Source organism: Peromyscus californicus, unplaced genomic scaffold, assembly GCF_007827085.1.
Source record: "Peromyscus californicus insignis strain IS unplaced genomic scaffold, ASM782708v3 Scaffold_3__1_contigs__length_106647218, whole genome shotgun sequence".
Classification (NCBI taxonomy): Eukaryota; Metazoa; Chordata; class Mammalia; order Rodentia; family Cricetidae; genus Peromyscus; species Peromyscus californicus.
The window spans coordinates 9,130,388-9,154,304 of record NW_026294551.1 but is presented as its reverse complement, the minus strand read 5'-3'; the positions used below and the strand labels follow the sequence as shown (position 1 = coordinate 9,154,304).

General features: G+C 46.8%; 1 protein-coding gene and 1 long non-coding RNA gene across 6 annotated transcripts in view; one reads left to right on the top strand and one right to left on the bottom strand.

Moving 5' to 3' along the window:
• Slc39a11 (solute carrier family 39 member 11) overlaps positions 1-23,917 on the bottom strand; it is a 443,246-nt gene that overhangs the window by 183,473 nt on the left and 235,856 nt on the right. The gene's annotated exons all lie outside the window — the stretch shown is intronic.
• Positions 842-8,721, top strand: LOC128122798 (uncharacterized). Its single transcript, XR_008222494.1, has 3 exons — positions 842-1,279; positions 3,322-3,444; positions 6,961-8,721. It is a non-coding gene; the product is annotated as an uncharacterized LOC128122798 (long non-coding RNA).

Below are 23,917 nucleotides of genomic sequence, written 5' to 3'. Positions count from 1 at the left end.
TTTCTCTTCCTTTTCCTCCTTAGCAGTGGTCCCTTGCTACAACTACCCTCAGGCATGTACTTCCACACATGCCCAGCTAACGTCAGCTCTCCATCTAAGCTACATCTATCTCTAAGGAGATGAATAACAGGCTTGAGGAAAACATTGCTGGGATGTCAGGCCTGACTTGAAATCTCTCTGGGCTGCATGGTGATTCTACAAGATCCCCCTCAGAAGGGGAGCCTCCCATTGCCAAAGGTGCCTGTTCCGTGTATCCTGTGTCTTCAAGTCTCCAAAGCTCCCTCCCGCCCTCTGATGGGTTACATTTCTTAGGTTGCTGAAAAATGGAAGGAAAACACCATCTACTCCCATGCACCAGTGCCCCCATATCTGTGCCACCCCCTCTGCCTCCCATCTACCACACAATGGATGTTCTTAACTCCTTGCATATCTCTGGCCTCTCAGCAATGCTGCCCCTAAGTTCTCGAGGCCATCAGTTTCTCTCGTTCCTGTGGATTGGTTCTATGAGCATCCTCCTTCTACAGTCACCTTCTTAAAGTGTCCTTCCATCAATGTCACAGCCTGTCATTGCTCTATTCTTCCAGTCTGCTTACAAGAAAAGCTCCTTGGTAGATCTATTTTCACCAGCTTCACTTTCAAATCTTTAATTCTCTCTTTGACCCACTCTAACCAGCTCTTCGTCTCCACCACTCTACCAAGGATGCTCTGGCCAGGGTCACCACTGTTCTCCTTCCATTCAGCCTAACCCAGAGACCATTCCCCAGACCTCATCATGCATATCCTCTCAGCCCTGCACATGTCTACCAATCCTTCTGCCAGCCAACTCTAAACATACCTCATGTGGCTCCCATGAAACTAGTTTCTCCTGACATTCGGACATCCTCCCAGGCCACTCTCCTGTTTGCTCTGCTGGAATCTTCTTATTTCTTCCCTCTCTACCTGTATCCCCCAGGTGGCAGACACTGACTTATTGAATCTCTTAAACACGCCAGCCATCTCTCAGGTCTGGCTGAGGGAACTGTGCGATAAAGCTAAGGAAGCCCACTAGTGGGTCTGTTCAGCCATGCAGTCTCAATCCCACCAAGTAAGCCCGGAGCATTTCTCCCTATGGTCTTGCATCATCTGAGTCTCCTCCTTCTGCCCATGCACACAGCAGGTGACTGGACGTGAGAGGAAAATGTCAGTGTGCAAAGCTGGCAACCAGCCCCACCTCCTTCAACAGCCCTCCTTTCTTCCTCAGTGACGACAGTCGACTTGGCAGCTGGAATTTTCTGTCTAGGTAACGTCTTATTTGCATGCTGAAACCATGTCCCTTTTCCTATTACGATGTAAAAGATTGCTTATTTCTAATTATATTGCAGGCACTCAGGGAATTCAAAGAGCAGAAAATATGTCAGGCACAATTTACAAATTGTGGCTATTTGTGTAGGCGCTTGCCCAGATTACTGCAAATATAGAATCGGGGAGGGGAAAAGACTAGTCATTAAAAACACCAGCCTGCTGAGCAGAACCATGACTCCATTTGTTAGCCCCCTATTCGCTAAACACAAAGCTAAACACGAAATGCAAGTTTGCTCTGGTACCCATGATGTTTCCCTATCTCTTGATTTCTGAGTGGGAGTTTAGAGACGAAACTTTCCCCAGTTGCTCCCAGCCTGCCTTGGAAACTCCATTTCCCTCACACTCAGATCACTGTTTCTAAAAAAGGAAAAAAATTTTTTTTATTCCCAGAAATATTTCAGGAGCTGGAAAATTCTTCCCCAAATCCTACTAATCAGGACCAAATATTCTAAGGACCTGGGAATGAAGCCAGTACATCAGATGGGGACCTTGCTTATCATCTTAGTGTTACTGGAGTGCTTAGGGTCAGAGCCTGAGCCCATGAAACCCATAACAAGGCAGGCTTAGCTTCCTTCCCATCCTCATAAGGCAGTTAATCAAAAAAGTAATAGTTGAAGGCTGAAATGGGAGATTTATTCAACTGGCCACATTGGGAAGAATTACAAAGAGGTCCAGTAACCACCCCCGACTCCCAAGTCCACCTTTGGGGCACTAACTGGAGGTGTAAGTTTACATGGATGGCAAGAGGTGTGCCTAACTAAGCAGTGAGGTCTAGGTGTGGTCCTGTCCATCACCCATCACCGTCTTGGCTTGAGTCTCATCCTATAAGATGGTCTGACAAGTTGTCAGAACTGTGTGACATCTCTTTTCAGGAAACAAGCTCCCCTTTCCTTCTCCTAGCATGAGACTCCTGGGGGAGTTACAATTTCTGGGGGTCCACTGTTTTAACATAACCAAAGAGTAAGAGAGAGAAGTCTCTGCAGAATATCTTCATTTCTACCAGGATGGTTACATTGGACCCTAACTAAGTCTAAACTTCTGTTTCCTACATTTTAAATGCTACTAAATTATAAGGAATGCACAGGTCTAAAGTTTATTAACTGTGTGTTTGGGTACTTGGCCACAGCACTGAGAGCCACGCAGAACTCTGTGTGCTTTCAACCCACAAACCCTTAATGAATCTAAAGGAAGTCATATAATAGAGCCCCAATATCTTGGATCAACACATGACCCAAGGTTGGGAGTTAATGGACACTTACATGTGACAGCTCTGACTGATGACCAAGCCTTTCGGAACCTTCTTTGCTCTAAATAAAGATATTTCTAAGCATGTATGAACTTTTCAGAGTCCACGCAACAGCAGCATTTTGCCTACTACATCAGCCCTAAGATCATTTCCCTCAAAGTCAGTATCACCTGTGAGGGACAGATTGTAGAGACATGATACTATAGTAATTAAGCATGTTGATCAGGATGAGCCCCAGCAGTCAAACAAAATTTTAATAACCTTTTATACCACCCAAATACACAATGACTCTGTTATGGAGCAAATATCTGTTCTTCCTACTGAAAAGGAGAGCATTCTCCAACACAGCACATGTATTTTTAAGACACAGCTATGGATACAACACCCAAATGCTGACTGGTAATGATGAGCTAACTCCCTCCCATAGGCATCTGTGAAACAGTGTGTAAGATGCATCAGTTGGAGGTGTTCCTTTTGCTCATTTACACATCTCACACAGCCATTCTCCAGTCTCAGCATCTTGGATGCTAGTGTTGCTCCCCCGACAAGAGACCTTTCTGTTATTGAATGACATTTCAACAGCACATAATTTCTGCTCCCTCCTAAGTTATTTAAGATTCCACTCCTTCATAACCCACCTGTAACACTGTCACTTGTCATTTTATCCTGAGCCACAAAGATTCATTTCCATGGTACTGGGGTCGTTTTTCATTTTGTTTTCATTTATCTTGCAGGAGCAGATTTGATTTGTACTGGGGAGCCGTGTGCTGTATTGATCAGCATGGCTTGGGTGTCATGTGAGGGACAATGGACTCTGACCCGGTGAAAAGATGGAACAAATGAATATACAGAGTTAGGTGGGTGAGAGATGATGGAGCCCAGAGGCAGGGAAGGGCAGGGAAGGTGGGGCGGGGGGGGGGGGGGTGCACAGACAGACGGTCCCGGTGAGGTACAATGTGGGACTCAGCAGTCACAGTAGGCAGAGATTTGAGAAGCATTTGTGAAGCAGAATCAGCAGAGCCTGGTAAACGAAGTGGATTTGAGGGTTAGAGAAAAGGAAGCGAGATAAACGATGCTGAGGCTTCAGGCTGGAGAGGCCAAGTAAATTTGGTTCCATTAAATTCTTCCTGATATGAGCAATAAAAGAGATAGAGAAGGCAGAGATTGGAGGGAAAAGCAGATCTATCGGTATACTTCATTTTAGAACCACTGAATATAAATGGCTGCTGGACAAATGAATAAAGAGATTCAGAAAGAGTAGGGATGTTTGGTTCTGACATTCACAGAGAAAGCTTGGCTGGACAATTGACTCGGAAGCCTCAGCCCCGAGGTTCTAAGAGGTACAATGAGCATGAGTGAGATATCCAGGAGAGAATGGAGTAAAAAGTGAAAAGCTGATGAAATGATGGAGGATGTGGGGAAGGGGGGGTCTGCTAAGTAAACAGTCAATTAAGGAAGAAGAAGCCCCAAAAGATACTGGCAAGATATTGCCAGATAGGAAGGAAAAGGACAGCGAATCACTGCAGATGCCCTTGGCATGTCGACATGGAGCTAGGGGAGAGCAGAGAGAGTCCTCTCCTGTCATAAGTTTCAAAGGGAAAGAAAAGGAGACAGCAGGAAGATGAAGGCTAAGAGGGGAGCTCAACAAGTCTGTCAAATCTCTGAAAAATCATCTAGAAGAGACGAGAAGGAGCTGCTGAGTCCCGAGAGCCTGGAGAGCAGAGCCCTGACTCTATAGTGGTGCTGACCCCTCGTGGGGCATAGTATTTCTCAACAAGCATTGGGAGCTCCAGTAAAGAAAGAGAGAAGTAGAGTGTAGGGATGACCCAATGCTGACGTCAAAAGACCGAATGTGAAGAAAGGGAAGGTTCTGGAAGAGAAGACTCTGGAAGATGAAGGGAGGACAGGAAAAACCAATGAAAGGAAAGAAAATGTCTAAGACAGAGGAAGAGAAGTAGCAAGAGCCACGGAAAGACTGGGCACTAAGGGCAGAGAATTCGACATTAAAGTTTAAGTCTGCACTGAGAAGGGGACTCAAGAGTGACCACAGGCAAGGACATCAGAAACTGCCCCCATGGAGCTATCAGCGCCGACGAGACTACTCTGTGTTCCTCACATTCTGCTTCCTCTTCCTCCAGAGCTCTTCCCAGGATTCCCTGTAAGTGAGGTGAGCCATGTGACTCCAATACAGCCAATAGAAATGTGAGCAAAAGAGAGAGCTAGCAGATGCTTCTAGACTTCGTGTCTGAATCTCACTGAAGTCCTCCTGGCTCCCCCTCTTCCCTTGTCTACAGTCAAACCGCAGAGGACCTAAGAGAACTCCACGATCCCAGGACCCACCAGCTGACAGGACTCAAAGGGCCTGGATGGCATAAGGTACATGGACCAGAGTCCCGTCCTCCCCCGCCCTGAGTTAGTCCACAAGATGCTATGTGTAAGGTATGAGACTTCACTGAGGAGTTGAGCAGGCCTTTATTACAACAGCCGCCTAGCGAATAAGGCGAGTGTTCCAGCCCGACACAGGAGTTTAAAGAAGGCTTCAACCGAGAGCAAAAATAAGAATACTGTGAACCGTGCTTCTGGCCCCGAGCTGGCCTGAGTAGCCGGGAGAAGAAACAGCTCCCACATGATCTGGAGAGTGGTGTCCTAGCTACAGATGTGGGCATAGGACCCAGGTAACTGAGAAGCTCTACCAGTGGAGACGAAGACTCGGTCGAAGGCATGTGTTCCAGGTGGATCTGGAAGGGAAGGAATGGATGAGGCGGGGGAGAGAACTAAGGACAGGAGGGCTAGGGCAGAGCAGGAAGGACTGGACCAGAGCTGTGGTTTGGGATTCTGGTGAATATGTAGCAGTGTCTGAGGCAGTGAGTGCCAGGGAAGAAGTGAAGAGCTCTCGAAGGCTAACATCTGCTGGGCTCTGTGACAGGTGTTGCAGAGGGGCTTGGCTCCTTTAGAGAGCCAAACTACTGGGCTGACCAATCGCTAGAAGATGCCGGCTTTCCTTGGGCCACACGTCCGTATGTGCACACACTCACATATAGGGCACACACACGCACACAGGGCACACACACGTGCAAACACACATGGCATACACGTGTGTGCACATGTACACCTGGTATGCCTGGGGTTCACACCACTCCTACCTGCATCCCCTGTAACCTTAACTTAAGGCCTGATATTTTGCTGTTCTTCAATCTAGAAGGTTCTCTCTTTGCTCTCTCCTAGCACTTCAGGATTCTAGTCTCTGCTCTAGGCGCTTCACAAAAGTCTTCTCAGGAGCTGGGCAATGGCCCAGTGGACAAAGTGATTACCAGGCAGGAGTGAGGACTCAAGTTTTGATCCCCGACACCCACATAAATGCCAGGAGACATGGCAACCTTCCTGTAATTCCGCTACTTGGGGGGCTGTCAGGGGAAAAAAGTGGCTATCTAGACTAGTCAAAGAGGTAGGTCTGGGGTTCAATTGAGAGACCCTGCCTTGATAAATAAAGGGGAGAGCAATCAAGGAAGATAGCCAGAGTTGACCTCAGACCTCCAAATGCACACTCCTATGCACACACATACCCCACCACCACCACCACCGAAAACCACTCCTCTCAAAACTCTCAAAACTCTCAAAAAATAGGGACTTCCTGGTCCCTATCTCCGGCCATACCTGACTGACTTTCTCTTTTCAGTCCCTCCCTACTTGGCATTGTTATGCGAACTGATGTAGACACACATACACCTCTACCTATCAACACACATCATGATCATATCACTCCTAAACTTGCATGGGTGTCTTTGAAATCACTTTACCTGTCTCCCCACTAGCTCGTGAGTCTGGGACTCTGCTGTTCTCTTCTGTGTGACTGCTTCCATAGGTCCAGCAGGGAGTCCGACACATAGCAGATGCTCCTAAGGACTTTCTGAACGGAGCTGGGGTGCAGCTTAGTGGTGGAGCATGCTTGCCTATCATTCCTGATGGCCTGGATTGAATCTTCAGCAGTGCAAAGAAAAAGGCGATCAACAGAGAGCCAGGAGTCTCGAGTCTTCACGAGTTGTGCACAGGATGGGAAGGGCCTCTGTGGAAGTGGGGGGCACACACTCCTGTCTCTTACTATAGAATTGGGAGTAGGGACAGAAGTGATGGAAAACGGCTTCACCTCTGAAGAGTCTCAGGGAGGAGAAAAAGAAAAGAGATAATTCTCTTTCCTGGGTAGGAAAAAGAATGAGGAGAAATAGATTAAATAATATTGTGTGGTTCGTTCCAGATTGGGGAGTCTATTTCCCCACTGATTTGGCATTATTCTTTTTCCTATCTTTTCTAAGTGAGCTACAGAGTAAATTGAATCTCTAGACTTCAGGGCTAAAAGATGCTATCAATTTCTACAGATTCTGGGCAAGGCGGCACGGCACAGAAACAATTGGTTTACAACCCATCCGTTTTGCTGGACTACCCAGCTTCGGCAGTCACGAAGTGCTCCGTGAGGTGCCATCCGGAGCACAGACTGGCCACTCAACTCCTTCCTATGACGAGCGGATGGGCTGCATCAAAAGGCCAAATGGAAGATACAGAGAGAGGCCAGTGAATGTGGCTTGTCATTCGTTGATAGCATTGATGTATTTTACAGGGTGGCTTCTCCGAGAGACAACCATGTTTAATTGATGACTGGGAAATGAGGGAGGTCTTCATAATGGTAGCTGTGACTCTGATTTCAATTGCAGTGCCAGTCGGAATGAGGACTAATACTTCCCTGTCAAAGCAATTATCATATGAAGTTTAAAAAAAATAATACCCCCTGTCCATCTCCAACCAAAAGAAGAAGAAGGAAGAGGAGAGGGAGGAGAAAGAAGCCTGATACTATTGAATAAAACTATGGGGACCACAGAAGCTCAAAACAGAACTAATTCTTTGGACACCTATATAGTACAATATGTTCTTTAAATGTGGTTCCTGCTACATAACCTGAGAACCTAATGTTGGAAGACTAATGGGTAAAATTTGGAGGGGGCAGAGCTTTAATTGCTATAAAAATCCAAAATGCATAACAAAGTGTTATGGTTTAAATATGAAATGTGTCCCCCATGTGTTTAACATTGTTCCTCAGCTGTGGCACAGTTTTGGAGGCAGTGGGACCTTTAAGAGGTAGGGCCTCCCAGGAAGGAGTGGGTCACTGTGGTGGGCCTTGAGGGTGTTAGTCCCAGGCCTACTTCCAGTGGAGATCTGTGCTCACTGAATGCCACTAGGATGTGATCAGATGCCATATAGATCATACACCCTGAACCGGGACCCTAAATAACTCCTTTCCTTGTATTGTTCCTGTCTGGTGTCCTGCCACAGTGAGAGAAGTAGGAATTAATATGCCATGGTTAGAAAGTGGTAGATTAAAACACATCCGGGAGGACCTGGGGACATTGAGGGGTGTGGCTCGGTGGTACAGCACTTGGTCAGCATGTGCAAGGCCCCTGGGTTCCATCTATGCTATAGCACTAGGAAGAGGAGGCTCTGAGACATGCATAAGGCTAGGAATACCACTATTGGACAGAGAAAGAGTTAGAAATTCCCTTGGGCTACACCAAGGCACACAGAAATCTTCATTGCCAACATCACTGGATGTACAATCACTATGGAAACACACCTCTAGCTGTGTCTGTGAGGGTGTTTCCAGGAAACTTCAACTCAAGAGGGAAGACCCAACCTGAATGTGGGGAGCATCATCCCAGACTGTGATCTTTGTCTGAATAAGGAGAAAGTGAACTAAGCACCAGAATTCCTCTCCCCCCCCCCCCTCCTGACTTTGGACACAACATGACCAGCTGCCTCAAGCTCCTGCCCCATGGCTTCTCTGTGATGATGGACTGTAACATCAAACTATGAGCCAAGATGAACCTCCCCTTCCTAAAGTTTCTTGTGTCGGGTAATTTCTCATAGCAACAAGAGAAGTAACAATGTGGGCACTCTGTTGTCAGGGACAAGAACAAAATCTCTAATTAGTGGAAAAATACAGACCCCCGATAAGACAGGGAACTAGATCATCTTACAGTCAGGTTGCCTAGCAACAGGACATTGAGTCAGAGCCCTTGACTCTTTCACCCTGTAAACATCCTATACAAACATCCTGTTAGCTTGCCCCATCTTATGCAGATGACGGCTTCTTGCTCCCCCCCACCCTGCAGGAACTATATAAACCCTCCTGGAGAAAAATAAAGTGGCACCTTGATCAGAATCTAGACTTGGTGTATTTCCTTGTATCTCCTGTCTCTACATTCCGTCCTTAGGGTGGTCGAGAACCCATTGAAGCCCTGCAGGTTGGGGCACTCTGTCTTGTAGAGGAGACCTCAAATCCAAGCTGAGAGCAGTTGGTTGTCCCCAGAACGGCTGTGCCACTAATGTATCAATTAGGACATCTTGCTAGCTTAGCACTGTAGTTCGGAGAGTTCACAGTTGAAGAAGACCATTGGTGCCTTTTCCTCCCCAGAAGCTGGCATAGCACCTTCTGACATCATGAAAACAAGTCAACAGGGAGGAAGCTTCCATCACAGTTCCAACTCAGTTTCTTTATACTCGGCAACTAAGATGAGTGGAGCCACTACCTTTGGAAAGTAGCTATGCAGAGTGCACTGGCCTGCACAAGACTGAGCCTTTCAACAGTCAACCATGGTATCCCTCCCTGTTGAACTATTGGGTACTGATGGATTCTGGTGGAGGGACAGTCATTATCTTCAACTGTATGCCCAACGGTGAGCTCATCAGACTCCAGTGGATAGTTCCAAATCTGAGGTCACACAGATGACTCTGGTTAAAAACAGTGGGTCACAAAACAGAGCAGGAAGACAAGGATGTGGCAAAGGAAGCTGCAGGGAAGAGTGGAGTGGTAAGCGTGTGTAGGAATGAAGAGACGTGGGAGGGAGCACACAGAATATGTATGTGTGAGACTGTCAAAGAACAAATTTAATCACTAGACATGAAGAAAACATAAAGGGGCAACAGATCTACCAACTGATTAAAGTATTGTTTCAGACTGCAGAAATGGCTCAGCAGTTATGAGCATGTACTGTTCTTGCAGAAGACTGGAGTTTAACTCCTAGTACCCAGGCAGGTGACTCACAAATGTAACTCCAGCTCCAGGGGAGATTTAATGCCTCTGACCTCTGCAGGCACTGGCAATCACAAGCATATAAACAGAGACACACATATAGAAATAATTTCGAAACAATAAAATAAATCTCTAAAAACATAAAAGACGTATCATTTTAAATATCTGCCAACACTTGTATATCCCAGGCACCTTTAGAACTCCCTGCTAGGACACAGAGGCAGGTAAGACAGCACAGTGTCTGAAGTTGCAGAAGTGAGCAGCAAAAGAAACTGATGCATGAAACTGATGAAGTCCAAAGCAGAACAGCAATGCCAATAATCAGTAGATAGGAGAAGGACAGGGATCTAAAAGGGACTCACACTGCAGCCTTGGTGAAGAGAGGTCCCATAGAGGATAGAATGCTTAAGGCTTGAAAATCCACATGGAAATTGCCAGGAGGAGAGGGAACATCTCAAACACAGAGGTCAGCGTCATAAGAGTGGCTATGGAGAGTGTGTTAGAGCTGGGGAGACACAGCCCGTGACAGGGTATCCCCGGATCCTGGGACAGTAATAGCTCAGTAAATACCCATTCACACCTTTGTTTAACTGGTTAACTAAAATCAGGGTTCTTCTTGATGACTTTATAGTAAATTGCATTGGCAGGATTAATGGGACTGAGATACATTGTGAAGGAACATAGGTATCTTGGAAGACTGGCAGACCCCAGGAGCAGTGAGAAAAGGGACAGAGAGAAGCCAGACTGCAATACAGTACTATAGAATGAATAAAACATCCCTGACCTGGTTTGAAAACTACCTAAAAAGACCCAATACCACTGTGAATATACTGTTTATACTATAAAGAGCCCTGGAGCTAGGGAGTTCACTCTATTTGTAAAGTGCTTAGTGTGCCCAAGTGTTGTGGAATATTAGTTGAAGATGTAGTACATTTGTTTATGCTCTGGAATATTTGTTTAATGATGCAAAGATGTGTTGCATTCTTTTATGTTGCATTTAATTAACTCTGTGAAGCTGTGTTACTTTGCCTATCTAAAACACCTGATGGTCTAATAAAGAGCTGAACAGCCAATAGCAAGGCAGGAGAAAGGATAGGTGGGGTTGCTGTGGGATGTTCTGTATGGTAAATGTGTTGCTCTGATTGGTTAGTAAATAAAACACTGATTGGCCAGTAGTCAGGCAGGAGGAAGTAAAGGCGGGACAAGGAGGAGAAGAATTCTGGGAAGTGGAAGGCTGAGTCAGAGACACTGCCAGCCGCCACGATGACAAACAGCATGTGAAGATGCTGGTAAGCCACGAGCCACATGGCAAGGTATAGATTTATAGAAATGGATTAATTTAAGATATAAGAACAGTTAGCAAGAAGCCTGCCACGGCCATACAGTCTGTAAGTAATATAAGTCTCTGTGTTTACTTGGTTGGGTCTGAGCTGCTGCGGGACTGGCGGGTTAGAGAGATTTGTCCTGACTGTGGGCCAGACAGGACCAGAAAAACTCTAGCTACATGGGGTGAATAGGCAGAAAGGATAAATAGAAAGTGTTAGGAGTGAGAAAAGGAGAAAGAGAGGAGGATGCCAGGGGCCAGCCACCCAGACACACAGCCAGCCACGAAGTAAGAAGGAAAGAAAGATATACAGAATAAAGAAAGGTTAAAAAGCCCAGAGGCAAAATATAGAAAAAGAGAAACAAGATAATGTAAGTTAGAAAAGCTGGCTAGAAACAAGCCAAGCTAAGGTCAGACATTCATAAGTAAGAATAAGTCTCTGTGTATTTATTTGGGAGCTGGATGGTAGGCCCCCAAAGAGGAAAAAAACCAACTACACCCAAGTTTGATCCTCAACACCCACGTGAAAAGCCAAGGGTGATGAAGTGCACTTATAATCCCAGCATCGGTGAGGCAGAGACAGGTGGAAACCTGTGGGTCATTGCCCAGCTAACCTAGCCTACTGGGTGGATCCCAGGCCAGTGAGGGACCCAGTGCCGGAAAACAAGGTACTTGTGCACTCATGCATGCATGTGCGCACACACACACACACACACACACACACACACACTCATGCATACATGTACTCATGCACACATACACATGAAGAACTCGACTGAGCTTCCCCTTAAAGAAAAACAAGCACCTGGGCTTACTGTCCTCCATGGCATGTCCCCATATTTATCTCCCTCCTCCCTTGTTTTCTCTGTCTCTGTCTCTGTCTCTGTCTCTGTCTCTCTGTCTCTCTGTCTCTCTCTCTCTCTCTCTCTCTCTCTCTCTCTCTCTCTCTGCCTCTCACTGCCATGGTCTGTGTGTTTAAGGAAAGAAAATTCCATCTGAACATTACCATCAGCAACACCCAATTGAGAATGTTCAATAAATTTCTCTGTGAAGGATGGTTGGGAAGAGTATTACTTAGCCAAATACTGCAGCAAAATGAAAATTGCTAATATATATCATGCACAAATTGCCAGTTTTGAAGGAATTAGTGCTTAATGAAGTGCTCATAATCCCAAGGCTCTATTAAAGATTTTTTAAATCTTTTTTTTCTTAGTGTGCATTTGGTATGATTCAATGCCTTAAAATTCAAAGTCCTCAGAATCTAGCTTATTTACCAGGGCTGTAAAAACTTAGCATTCGGATCATGTGACAAATTCCCATAGATGGGAATTTGATGGCAGTTATGAGCCTACCATGCAGTCCACATCCAATGGGGACATTGCAGGGTGAGCCAGGTCACACCTTCATGCGCTTGGTAGACATCAGTACCAAATATGACACCAGAAGAGGAGTGATGACCCAGCCTGCCCTTCCTCTGAGACGTCACAGAGTGGGAAGCAGTCTACTTTTGGTACTCTTTCTGACACACTAGCTCATTGTAATAAATGAAGAGAGTGCAGATACAGAGAAGAGAGAGAGGCAGAGACAAGTGGAACCCTGGGGCTTGCTGCTGAGCCAGCCTAGCCTGTTTAGCAAGTTCCAGACAATGAGCGATCTTCTCAAGAACCAAGATGGAAATTGGAGAGATGGCTCAGAGGTTGAGAGCACCTGCTGCTCTTACAGAAGACCCAGGTTCAATTCCCAGCAGTCACATGGTGGCTCACAACTGTCTGTAACTCTGGCTCCAGGGGATCCATTGCCTCTAACCTCTGTGGGCACCTGCACACATGTGTACAAGCCCACATGCAGATGCACACACCCACACATAATTAGAAATAAAAATAGAACCGAGGTGATGGCAATGAGGAACAACAGCTGGGGTTGTCCTCATGCATGAGTATTCACACACACACACACACACACACACACACACACACACACACACGGGGGCTGGGGGGGATGAGGGAGCATGCATGCATGCATCTATACAAGTGCACATACACACACACACAAAAAAAAAAAACCAGGAAGGCATGCATGCATCTACACAATTTCACATGCTCACACACAAAATAACAACAACAACAAAAGATGGTGCAATATTCATGCTGGTTAGAGACCAGGGATCAAGGAAGAGGCCCCCAGAGATTCCATCCCCCAAACCGGATCTGAACACACAATCTTACTCGGCTTCCTCATCCTCAAACTAACAATTACTACTGCTTCCATTTTTGCTTTGTCTTTTAAATCTTAAATCCCATTTTTGTGTGGTATGTGCCTCTTTAATTTAAAGAAAGGATAGCAGAATTTTGAGGAAAGCTAAGCCCAATAGTTTCACTCACTCTAGTCCCAGCCACATTCCCGCTGAATGACACTCACCACATTTGAAGTGTGATGCCATCTGCATATCTCAGGATCACAGTGGTAGGCAAGACACACAGACTGGGGAAAGATGGGCACTGGGGAAAGTCCACGTGATAGAACGAGGCATGTTGTGAGTACAGGCAGAGAGAGCCATCAAGGCAAGGAAGTGGGAGGTGCCAGCCACCATGATCTCTGGATGGTGTGAATGGAGCGGGGCCATCAGGAAACATACAAGTCTGGAGGGAAGAGCAGGCATGTGATTCTGAGAAGGAAGGGCAGGGGGTGGTGGCGGGGTCTGAGAACCTGCAATGGGAACAGTGAGGAACAGGGGCTCCCAAAAGTGTGCTCCTACAAAGCTTGGGAGCTTGGACTTGACCTGAAGTCAGCAGGTCTGCACCTTGCCTGGCTGCTGTGGCCACCGGGCAAGGGTCTGGTATGAGGAAGGAATGGAGCCTGTCTTGGCTTCATTCCCTGTTGCTGTGATATGTTTCCCCGACAAAAACAGCTTCAGTGGGACAGAGTGTATTTCTGCCCGCAGTCCGAGAGCACTGTCCATCACAGTGGGGGAGTAGAGATGGCAGAAGCTGAAAGAGGTGGTCACATGACATCCACAATCAGACAGAGAATGACAAACTGTTCTGGGACTCGGCTTGCTGCCTCCACTTTATACAGGCCCAGATCCTCTGCCTACAAAGGGTCCCACTCACAATCAAGATGCATGTTCCCACATCAATTAACATAAAACAACCCCTCGAATTCTAAGAGGCCAACACACAGATGTGCCAGGAAGATTACATCCCAGGTGAGTCCAGATCCTAACAAGGTGACAATTAACATTAACCATTACAAAGATAAAGAGATTAAAATGCGCCAGGTACCACCTTCCAGGACAGAACATTCGTATCTGTAGTCACCGATACCACCACAAGACACTGGAGTCTAACTTGGTAGCAGAGCACACACCCAGGATCCTGAGTTCATCTCCAGCAACACACACACACACACACACACACACACACACACACACACACACACACACACACACACGCGCGCGCGCTAACATCCATGCTAATAAGTGTGTCGAGTCAGTGTGTTGGAGAAGTAGGAACTAATTAGGGAACAGCTGCAATTACAGGGTCTGGTCTCTCACCAGCACAGTGCAGGGGAAGCCTTTATTTTTATGTCTCCCTCTTTCTTAGCAGAAACCAGGCTTCCAGATATCACCCACATGCTTGCATCCACTAGAGAAAGCAAACACACCGCCTTCTAGGATTATGTTGCAGGAGGGTCATCAAACTGAAGAAATCCAAGAGCCGATCTGCAGAGCTGATAAAATGTGAAAAATTGGGTGCAGGCTAAGTCAGAACAATTTCTCTGTGGAGATTTATGAGAATGGAGGCTGGAAGCTAATGAAGCGGAATCATGGGTAGAATGCCAATGCCGGGGACAGGACGGCAGGTAACAGAGCTGTATAGCTATTAGGTAACAGAAAATCTCTGTACAGGTGCAGGCTTTACTCATTGACCTGCTGCCCCACCCCCCACCCCCATCCCACCCCCACCCCCGCTAAAGCGAAGGCGCACTGCATCCTGGGGGACAGCTGACACATGGCTCACTGTGAAATTCTATCAGAGGCAGGGACTGCAGGCAGAAGCCAGAGGCTGGCATTCAGAACCAGCCCTTCTTGTCTCTGAGCACAGACAACAGGACCAGGTATGTGCTGAGTGCAGAGACCTAGACTGGAGACACATGAAAACAACTACTCTGACCAGGGAACCATAAAAGCAGGCACAGGAAGGTGGCTCTGGCTCATACCTGGATATCTGGTGATGATGTAGCCATCATCTTCCCCAGAAGCTGCAGGTTCAAGGCTGGTGGGCCATGTTTGCCCTTGCCCATAAATCTGGGACCTGTAGAAGGGACAGTACCTGACACCATCAAGGCTGGGGCTGACACCACGTAGACAGAACAGTGTCCCCTCCAAACTCATGTGACCTGGAACTACAGAACGCAACCTTATTTGGAAGAAGAGTCTTCACTGACATTATTAAGATGAGATCATATTAGGGTAAACCTCAAAGCAAAAGTGGAGATGACACACAGAGAAGAAACAGAGAGGAGTGGGGGCCGGAGCTACAGGTTAGACAGATGGGAATGACCAGAGTCTGGGGAGAGGCAAGGAATGATCCCCTCCAAGAGCCGTTAGAAGGAGCACATCCCCACTCGTACCCGATGTCATTGCTGAGAAGGGAAATTAGCGTTGCTTAAAGTCATCTGAGTGTGGGATGGTTTGTCACAGCAGCGCTGGGAGAGCATCACAGCCGGGACAGGACAGTGACAGAATGATGAACAAGTGAGCAAGGGGCGGGTGGTCCACGCCCACAGGCGAGAACAGGAAGATGGAAAGACCAGACAGCTTTGAGAACCAGGAAGTGAAGGAGGGATGAATGTGCAGCTGATGGAAGAACCTAGATCCGGGTAAAAGCCACTGTCTTTTGGCAGCTACCCCAGGGCCCAGGCCTCCTTTTGCTGATCACCCCCAGTTTCCTGAGATATTACAGAGTAGGTCCTGTTCTGCAAACACACAGTGGAACCTAAAAATTATTTGGGGCTTTTCTCTATCTTAGCCAAACATCATAAACTGTAGTCTGAGAAGCAAAAGAGTCACTTAGACACTCCAGCAAAGTGAACAAAAATGGTAGAGAGTGGCATGTACCTGTTGGGAAGCCAAGGGAAGGAAAACTGATGGAATCCTGGTGTTCAGGTCTTACCTGGGTTACACAGTGAGAAAACACCACCCCCCCCCCGAACTAAAAAAAAAAAAACAAATAAATAAAACAACTAAGTAAAATTTAAAATGTACACCAGGAAAGACCACAGGAGAAGCAGGAACACAAGTCAAGGCTGGCTTTTCACATGAATGTCCAAGAGTCCCTTCCAACGCCCTGCCTCTAGGCCTCTTCCAGCCACTTCCCATCTGTATGGTTTCCCATGTTGTCACACTCTGCAGCCACCACTAGAAATAATGCTCTCCAGTGACCTTTCAAAGGCTTACTTGGCAGCCATGGCCAACCAAAGCCTGGGCCAGTCCTGTAACACAAAAGGGCATCCCAGCCTCAGAGACAGCAGGCAGGAGATCTCCCAGAGGCTGGGAGCTCTGCGCTGTTTATCTTCACGTTTTCCCCGCATTAAATTTCAAGAGGGAACCGGCAGGGGCAGATGATAATGGAAGAAACAATGAGAAGTTTTCAAAGTAATTGGGCCTGATGGGTCCTTTCAATTGTCTAGAAAGATCTGTCTGCCTTTGGGAGAAAAAAAGGAGAGGAAAAAAAACCCTCAAATTTTAAACAAGCCAGCAGTGTCTCCAGCCCTGCAACTACGTCTCATGTCTCCTCACTCCTGCTGCATACACAATGGCAGCCAGCAGGCTTCTGCACCAGAAACATTTCTGCCAACCTTTGATGCTGTTGGCCTCAGAGGCTGGTCTCCCACATGCCATGCTCTCCTGGGCACATGATAACCTGAGATGGAAAAGACATAGTAAGGGTCTCACTGAGGGAGGGATTTCACAAACCATTAATCACCTGTAGCAGTTATTTCTAGGGACAGGGGGATAATGGAGAAAGGACAGGGATGGAGGAAGGCTTGCTCCTTCCAAAAAGGTGACCATTGGAAGCCTGGGAATAGAGAGAAGGGTGCCTCAAGTCAGAGAACCTGGAGTATTCGGCCTCCACTGAGTTTCCCAATGTGGTGTCCAGAATGGGGATAGGTTGTCAAAGACAAGATGTCTACAGCATCTCTCCTCACCTTCTGTCTCATCCTTACAAGTCATGTTTCATTCGGAAATGGTCACCCCAGAGAACAAGTTGCATCTTGAAGCAACAAAGATGGACCCAGGGCCTTGGGCCATGGATGGCTGGATAAGCCAGGTGTCTGAGTGAGGAGTTGAGCTGGTTAATTTTTGTCAGCTTAACACAAAGCAGAGTCACCTAGGAAGTAGGAACCTCAACTGAGGAACTGCCTCCATCAGACTGGCCTAATAAATGATTGATTGATGATTGATGTGGGAGAGCCCCTGTGTATTCACTATCACACAGGTGAGCTGTATAAGAAAGCCGGCTCAGCAAGCATTGTTCCTCCATGGTTCCTACTTTTGTTCCTGCTTCCAGAGTCCTGCTTGAGTTCCTACCCTGACTTCCTTCAGTGGTGGGCTGTGATGTGGAAGTGTAAGTTGAATCCTCCACCCCATCAACCTGCTTGGGTCATTGTATTTATCACAGCAACAGAATACTAAGAGAGGAGTCGTCTAAATTCTAATGGGACCTTGGCACGCTGTGTTCCTTCCTGTGGGCCTGTCGACCTAATGAGCACGACATCTTTGAGAGAGACTATCCACTCCTAAGGTGTAAAGAATTCTCTGACTATATACAGACCAGACAGTGAGAAAGGCTACTTAACTGAGCCTGCTGTGGATATCGCTCTGTATAAATAAAATGCTGATTGGCCAGTAGCCAGGCAGGAAGTATAGGTGGGCCAAGCAGAGAAGAGAATTCTGGGAACAGGAAGGCTGAGTCAGGAGAAGCAGATGTTAAGATACCGGTAAGCCACGAGCCACGTGGCAACTTATAGATTAATAGAAATGGGTTAATTTAAGATATAAGAACAGCTAGCTAGAAGCCTGAGCCATTAGGCCAAATAGTTTAAATAATATAAGCGTCTGTGTGTTTATTTTATAAGTGGGCTGCGGGACTGCCAGGGCTTGGCAGGACCCAGAAAGAAACTCTCTAGCTACACTGAGCCCGTCCCACTTCTTGGAAACTCAATCCTCATGTAGCTGAGTTATCTTCACAGAAGTGGTATGTGAAGGTGCAGGTACCAATGGCTGCATGGTTTCTGGTTCTGTCTTTTGATCATGCTAAGGTACTCAGAAGGGAATGATGTTAAGAGCTTATGGGAACCATGATTCAGGGAGTGTGTGATGATTCAGTGGGATCCTGTGTCAGGCTGAATAATGCCTTACTCAGTAGTTTACATCTTAAACCCTAAAAACTATGACTATACCTTGTATGGCAAAGAAGTTTGCAAATGGAATTGAGCTAAGGATCTAAATTCATGAGGACTGCACTAGGTTGCAGTTGAGGGGTAATGGTTATATAATCATAACTGTTCCTATTAGTGGGAAGCAGGAAGATAGTCAGAGAAGGCCATGTGATGCCAGAAGCCATGGATGGAATGATTGAGACAAAAGTCATGGAAGGACACAGGCTCAGGCTGGGAGAGAAACCAACCCTAATGGGCTTTAACCTCAATTAGCCCATGCAACTGATTTTTGCATTTATGATCTGTAAAACTTGAAAGAGAATGAATGTGTTGTGTGTGGGCTTCTTACAGCTAAGTTACTGGTGATTTGTTACAGCACTGACCGGAATTGGATACAAATCCTGCAGGGGATAAAGAAACTTTTGACAGCATTGAGCCCCACCATTTGTAACTGGACTACACTCTAGGCACAAAGTTACTCAAGAGACAACCCAGTAACATGAACTTCATAATGCAGAAAATAACATTCTCAGCATTCTTTCTCCCAATCCCCAGGGAGCAGCTGCCACTTTTGAAAATTTCCCTGGAAAAGCACCATGCTGGGCTACTCATGGACCAAAGCTCAGATGCATGAGGCAGCCCTGCTCCTTACCCCACTTCCATGTTCCACCTCCTTTAATCATTCATAAGATTTCCTGCAGATTGCGTGGAAGAAACAAAGTTCACCATAAAGCAAGCAAAAAGACAGTGGTAGCACACAGCCACTTTTAGATGTCTTGGGTTACAAAAGCCCCAGGTTCTATTCCCAGCTCTGCTCACATGGTCCCGGTCACTTTTCACTCAGGTGCCTGTGCTCTTGTTAAATAAAATAGTATACTGACTTTAGCTACCTTCAGAAAAATCATCTAAGGCTCTGAATGAAAGCCATGGCAAATGTTTTAGGTATCTGTCACACTGTGGGGACATGAACACGTTAGAACAACTCCATCTTCAGGAACACATCCTGAGTCAAAGGTACAAGGACGAATGCTAATTTCAGCATCAAATCATCCCAGACGAGCCCCCAATTCCAACTCATCTCCATTCTTCAATTTGGATGGGACTTCTAGCCTCACACCAAAAGATCCCAGTCTGGTCTACTCTTAAACATCACTTCCCAAGGCACCTTTGTGCCTCTTGGGGTCACTTGCACACTAATAACCCTAACCCTGTAGCTAACCCCTTTAGCATGAAGACTGGCAAGGTTCCAATACCTAATACTAACTTCCTGCTCAAAACTGGATAGAGTGGCCCAGAATGGCCAGGATGTGTAGTTTGGGACATTAGATATCATTAGATAGCTGTGAAGAGACACCATGACCATGGAAACTCTTATGGAGAAAAACATTTCACTGGAGTAGCTTAGTTACAATTCAGAGGTTCAGTTCATTACCATCATGGTACAACATGGCGGTGTGCAGGCAAACATGGTACTGGAACTGAGAGACCTACATATTGATAGGCAGGCAACAGGAAGTGGTCTGTCTCACTGGGAGTAGCTTGAGCATAGGAGACCTCAAAGCCCACTCCCAAAGTGGCACACTTCCTCCAACAAGACCACACCTACTCCAACAAGGCCACACCTCCCAATAATCCCACTCCCTTTGGGTGGCCATTTCCTTCAAACCACCACATTCCACTCTCTGGCCCCCAAAGGCTTGTAGCCATATCATAATGCAAAAATATATTCAGTCCAACTTCAAAAGTCCCCATAGTCAATATGAGTCTCAAACTTATTAAAAGTCTAAAGTTCAAAGTCTCTTCCCAGATTCATGAAGTCTCTTAACTGTAATTCCCTATAAAATCAAAATCAAAGAAACCAGTCACATACTTCCAACATACAATGACACAGGATATATACATTACCATTCCAAAACAGGGAAGAAAGCACAGTGAGGAAATACTGGAGAAAAGCAAGACCGAAAAACAGCTGAGCAAACTCTACATCTCCATGTCTGATGTCAAAATGCTCTTCAGATCTCCAACTCCTTTCAGCTTTGTTGACTGCAGCACACTTCTTTCTCTTGGGCTGGTTCTACTCCCTGTTAGCAGCTCTCCTCAACAGGTATCTCACAGCTCTGGCATCTCCAACATCTTGCGGTCTCCAAGGCAATCCAGGCTTCAACCTCACAGCTTCATGCAATGGCCTCTCTAGGCCTCCATTCAGGGACACCCCTGATACATTCCTGGTCTCAGTAGCTTTCCTTAGTCCCAGAGGCAAACTCCATAGCCCCTTTCTTCTATCCTTGACTCCAGAACCACACAACCAAAACTGCCAAGTTCTGCTGCTTGCTGGGGCTGGAACATGGCCCTTCGTTCAATTACATCTTCATCAGCTTTCTGTTTTTCATAGTTTCTTCAGGGCCTAACCTTAGCTGTCCTGGAACTTTCTCTACAGACCAGGCTGGCCTCAAACTCAGAGATCTGCCAACCTCTGCCTCCCAAGTACTAGGATTAAAGGCATGTACCACCACACCCGGCTCTAAGCTTTTCTTTAATTCCTTTTCACAAGTTGGAAACTTAGCTAGGTAGAAACTTGCCCTGAGGTCACCACTTCCTTTATTCCATTTCTTAATTCACTTATTTCCTTGGACACAGGTTTAGCTCTATTTCACTTCCTGGTGCCCCTTTTCTCAACCTGTACTTTTGTATTTTTATTTGCTCAGCTTGCTCCTTTTCATTATAAATCTTCATCAGCGTTAACACTAATAACCACATGACAGAGTCTATACTAGGCTGCTTTGAGATTTCCTCTGCAAACGGAATTAACACAAAAATTCTTCACTTTAGCCTCAAGCAGTCTTCAAAAAAAAACAGGCAAAATATCTTCACCAAAATATCACAAAGACAATCTCTAGGCAACACACTAAAATTCTTCTCTGAAACCTCTTGATCCAGCCTCCCACGGTTCAAATCACTCTTAGCTGTCTTCCATGCACCTACTAGTATGGCCCATTAAGCAGTGCTTAAAGCATTCCACTGCTTTTCTAATCCACAGTGTCATGGTCCAGATTCCTTCAAACAAAAGCATGCCCAGGCCTATCACAGCATTACCCCAGTCCCTGGGACCAACCTCTGTCTTAGTTAGAGTTTCTATTGCTGTGAAGGGACACAATGACCACAGCAATTCTTATAAAGGAAAACACTTAATTGGAGTGGCTTGCTTTCAGTTCAGAGGTTCAGTTCATTATCATCATGGAGGGACACGGTGGCATGCAGGCAGACATGGTACTGGAGCTCAGAGGCCATATTGATAGGCAGGCAACAGGAAGTGGTCTTTCTCAGTGGGAGTAGCTTGAGCATAGGAATTCTCAAAACCCTCACACTTTCTCCAACAAGACCACACCTACTCCAACAAGGCCACACCTCCTACAGTGCCACTCCCTTTGAGGGGCCGTTTTCCTACAAACTTCCACAATATCTAAAAAGCCCCATAAGTCACATGTGAGAGATCAGACCCAAGGAGGTTTACCTTGGTAAACAAAAGAAGAAAGGAAAGTGGATACAGACAGGGGTCTCCACCCCAGACCAAGAGTCCACAGGAAACAATAGGAAGTTGGTCAAATATCTGAACCATAAGCATCCAGGAAGCCCACTGCAGAGTATGAAGAGTCAGGATGAAGACTGGGTGGTGAGATTTCTCCCTATCACAACTGGAACTCAGAACTCGGGGCTTTGTGAACACAGGAAGTAAAAGTGGGCCTAGGAGGTGGAACACCCAGCAATTCCTAAAGGATGCTGCTTGGACAGATGTCCAAGTCCAGGAGATTGCCATGTTGCCTGCAGCATGCTGCACCCTCCAGACTACCATTGATGATACAACATAACTCTCTGCTATAGATATGTTTAATGAGACCAGGCTAGCACATATAGATCATACCAACATCCACTGGCACAGCTCTCTAAAACAAATCTCACTAGGGATCTAAAATCAAAACCCACATAGGTCTCAGATAATCTCTCCACTCAGCAGCAAACCTTGCTTGTCGCTATTATAGCTCTTCCTTAGGCCCGCTTGTGTTCAGCTGGATCCCTGCCTTGGAAACATGTGTGATGGGATGGAGACACATCCTTCAGGCGACACAGCCTGGGCTGCACCCTGCACCTGAGAGCCATGGCTGGCCACTCGGAATTCCTGCTCCTTCCGGAAGTGCTCTGAGAGCCAGATCTGCCAAAGCAGGCGAGACCAGTGGCCAAAAGGCAGCCATTGACGTCAGGCAGTCACGAGAGGAGAGAAGTGGGGAGGGAGAGCTGACATTTAGGAAGCTGCGACAGTTCCTATGCTTTCTCTAGTTTCTAAGAGAGTGTGCAAGGAGAGTGAAGTCAGAAGAGAATGACTCAGGGGGACGGTGTGAGACCTCCTGCCCACGTGCACATGGCAGGACTCACGTGAGAACTGGTAAAGGGCTCCCTATCCCACCAACACCCTGAAATAGCTGTCCTTTCACACCATCCGCCTACCCCAAAACAACACAAGGGGCCAGCTAGACCCTCCCCTCTTCTCCACTCTACCCAGGCACTTCAATTCAGGTCCTCCCAGTGGATCCAGTCACATCTTCCAACTCCAGAAAGAGACGATGCGCACATGACAGGAGTAACCGCTGGTACTGTCGGTAGAACCCACGCCTGTGACCCATATAGCAGACCACGGATCAACAATACAGGGGGCCCACAGAAAGAAGGCACAAAGTGGAGACGCAGGAGGAGAGTGGCTGATCCTTGGCCACAGCAAGTGGCGAGTATCTGGGGCTGGGGAAGCCGTGAGTAGATATGGCAGAGAGGAGAGGAGGCAAACAGCTTGTGGACAGCATGACTCCATCTTCCCACCAGAACACTAGATGCACATGGCACCCTTGTCCACGCACAGGGGCCTGGCCAGGCCTGGCCGCTAACAACTCTGATGCGGAGAGGTTTCTTCCGGTGCATTCTTTCCCTCTTCTGGTGTTCCTTTCTCTTGGACCCCCAACAGGTGAGACACCCCGGACACTGCCCTCTGGGATCTGGGACTTGTCCAACCTCTGTCTGTCCTCACTGAAACTGGGGAATTTTGTAGCTGGTGTCTGCGACGGCTGCTTTTAGCCACCTGGGCAGGGCAGCCCGGTCCTAATAAACCCACGGGGAGGTGTGAGCCTTGTCTTCTCCCTTTCTTCTCACGGTAACGAGATGCCAGAGGCATTTGTGGGAGAAAAGTTTTTGGGAGGGTCTTCCAGTCTCGAAATACAGGTCCTTTGTTCAGACAGATCAAAACTTTTGACCCTTAGATAGACAGGGTCTACATTCCTCACAAGCAATGAAGATGTTTCAGAAAACTAGTTTTTGGCCATCACTGGCCTTTAAGATTGAAGGATGGAGGAGGCATGAGAATGGAAAAGGACCCCTCATTGGAGTCTGAATGAAACCTCTCCCCAAATGACAGTCAAGACTTTTACTGTGAACATTGCCTACA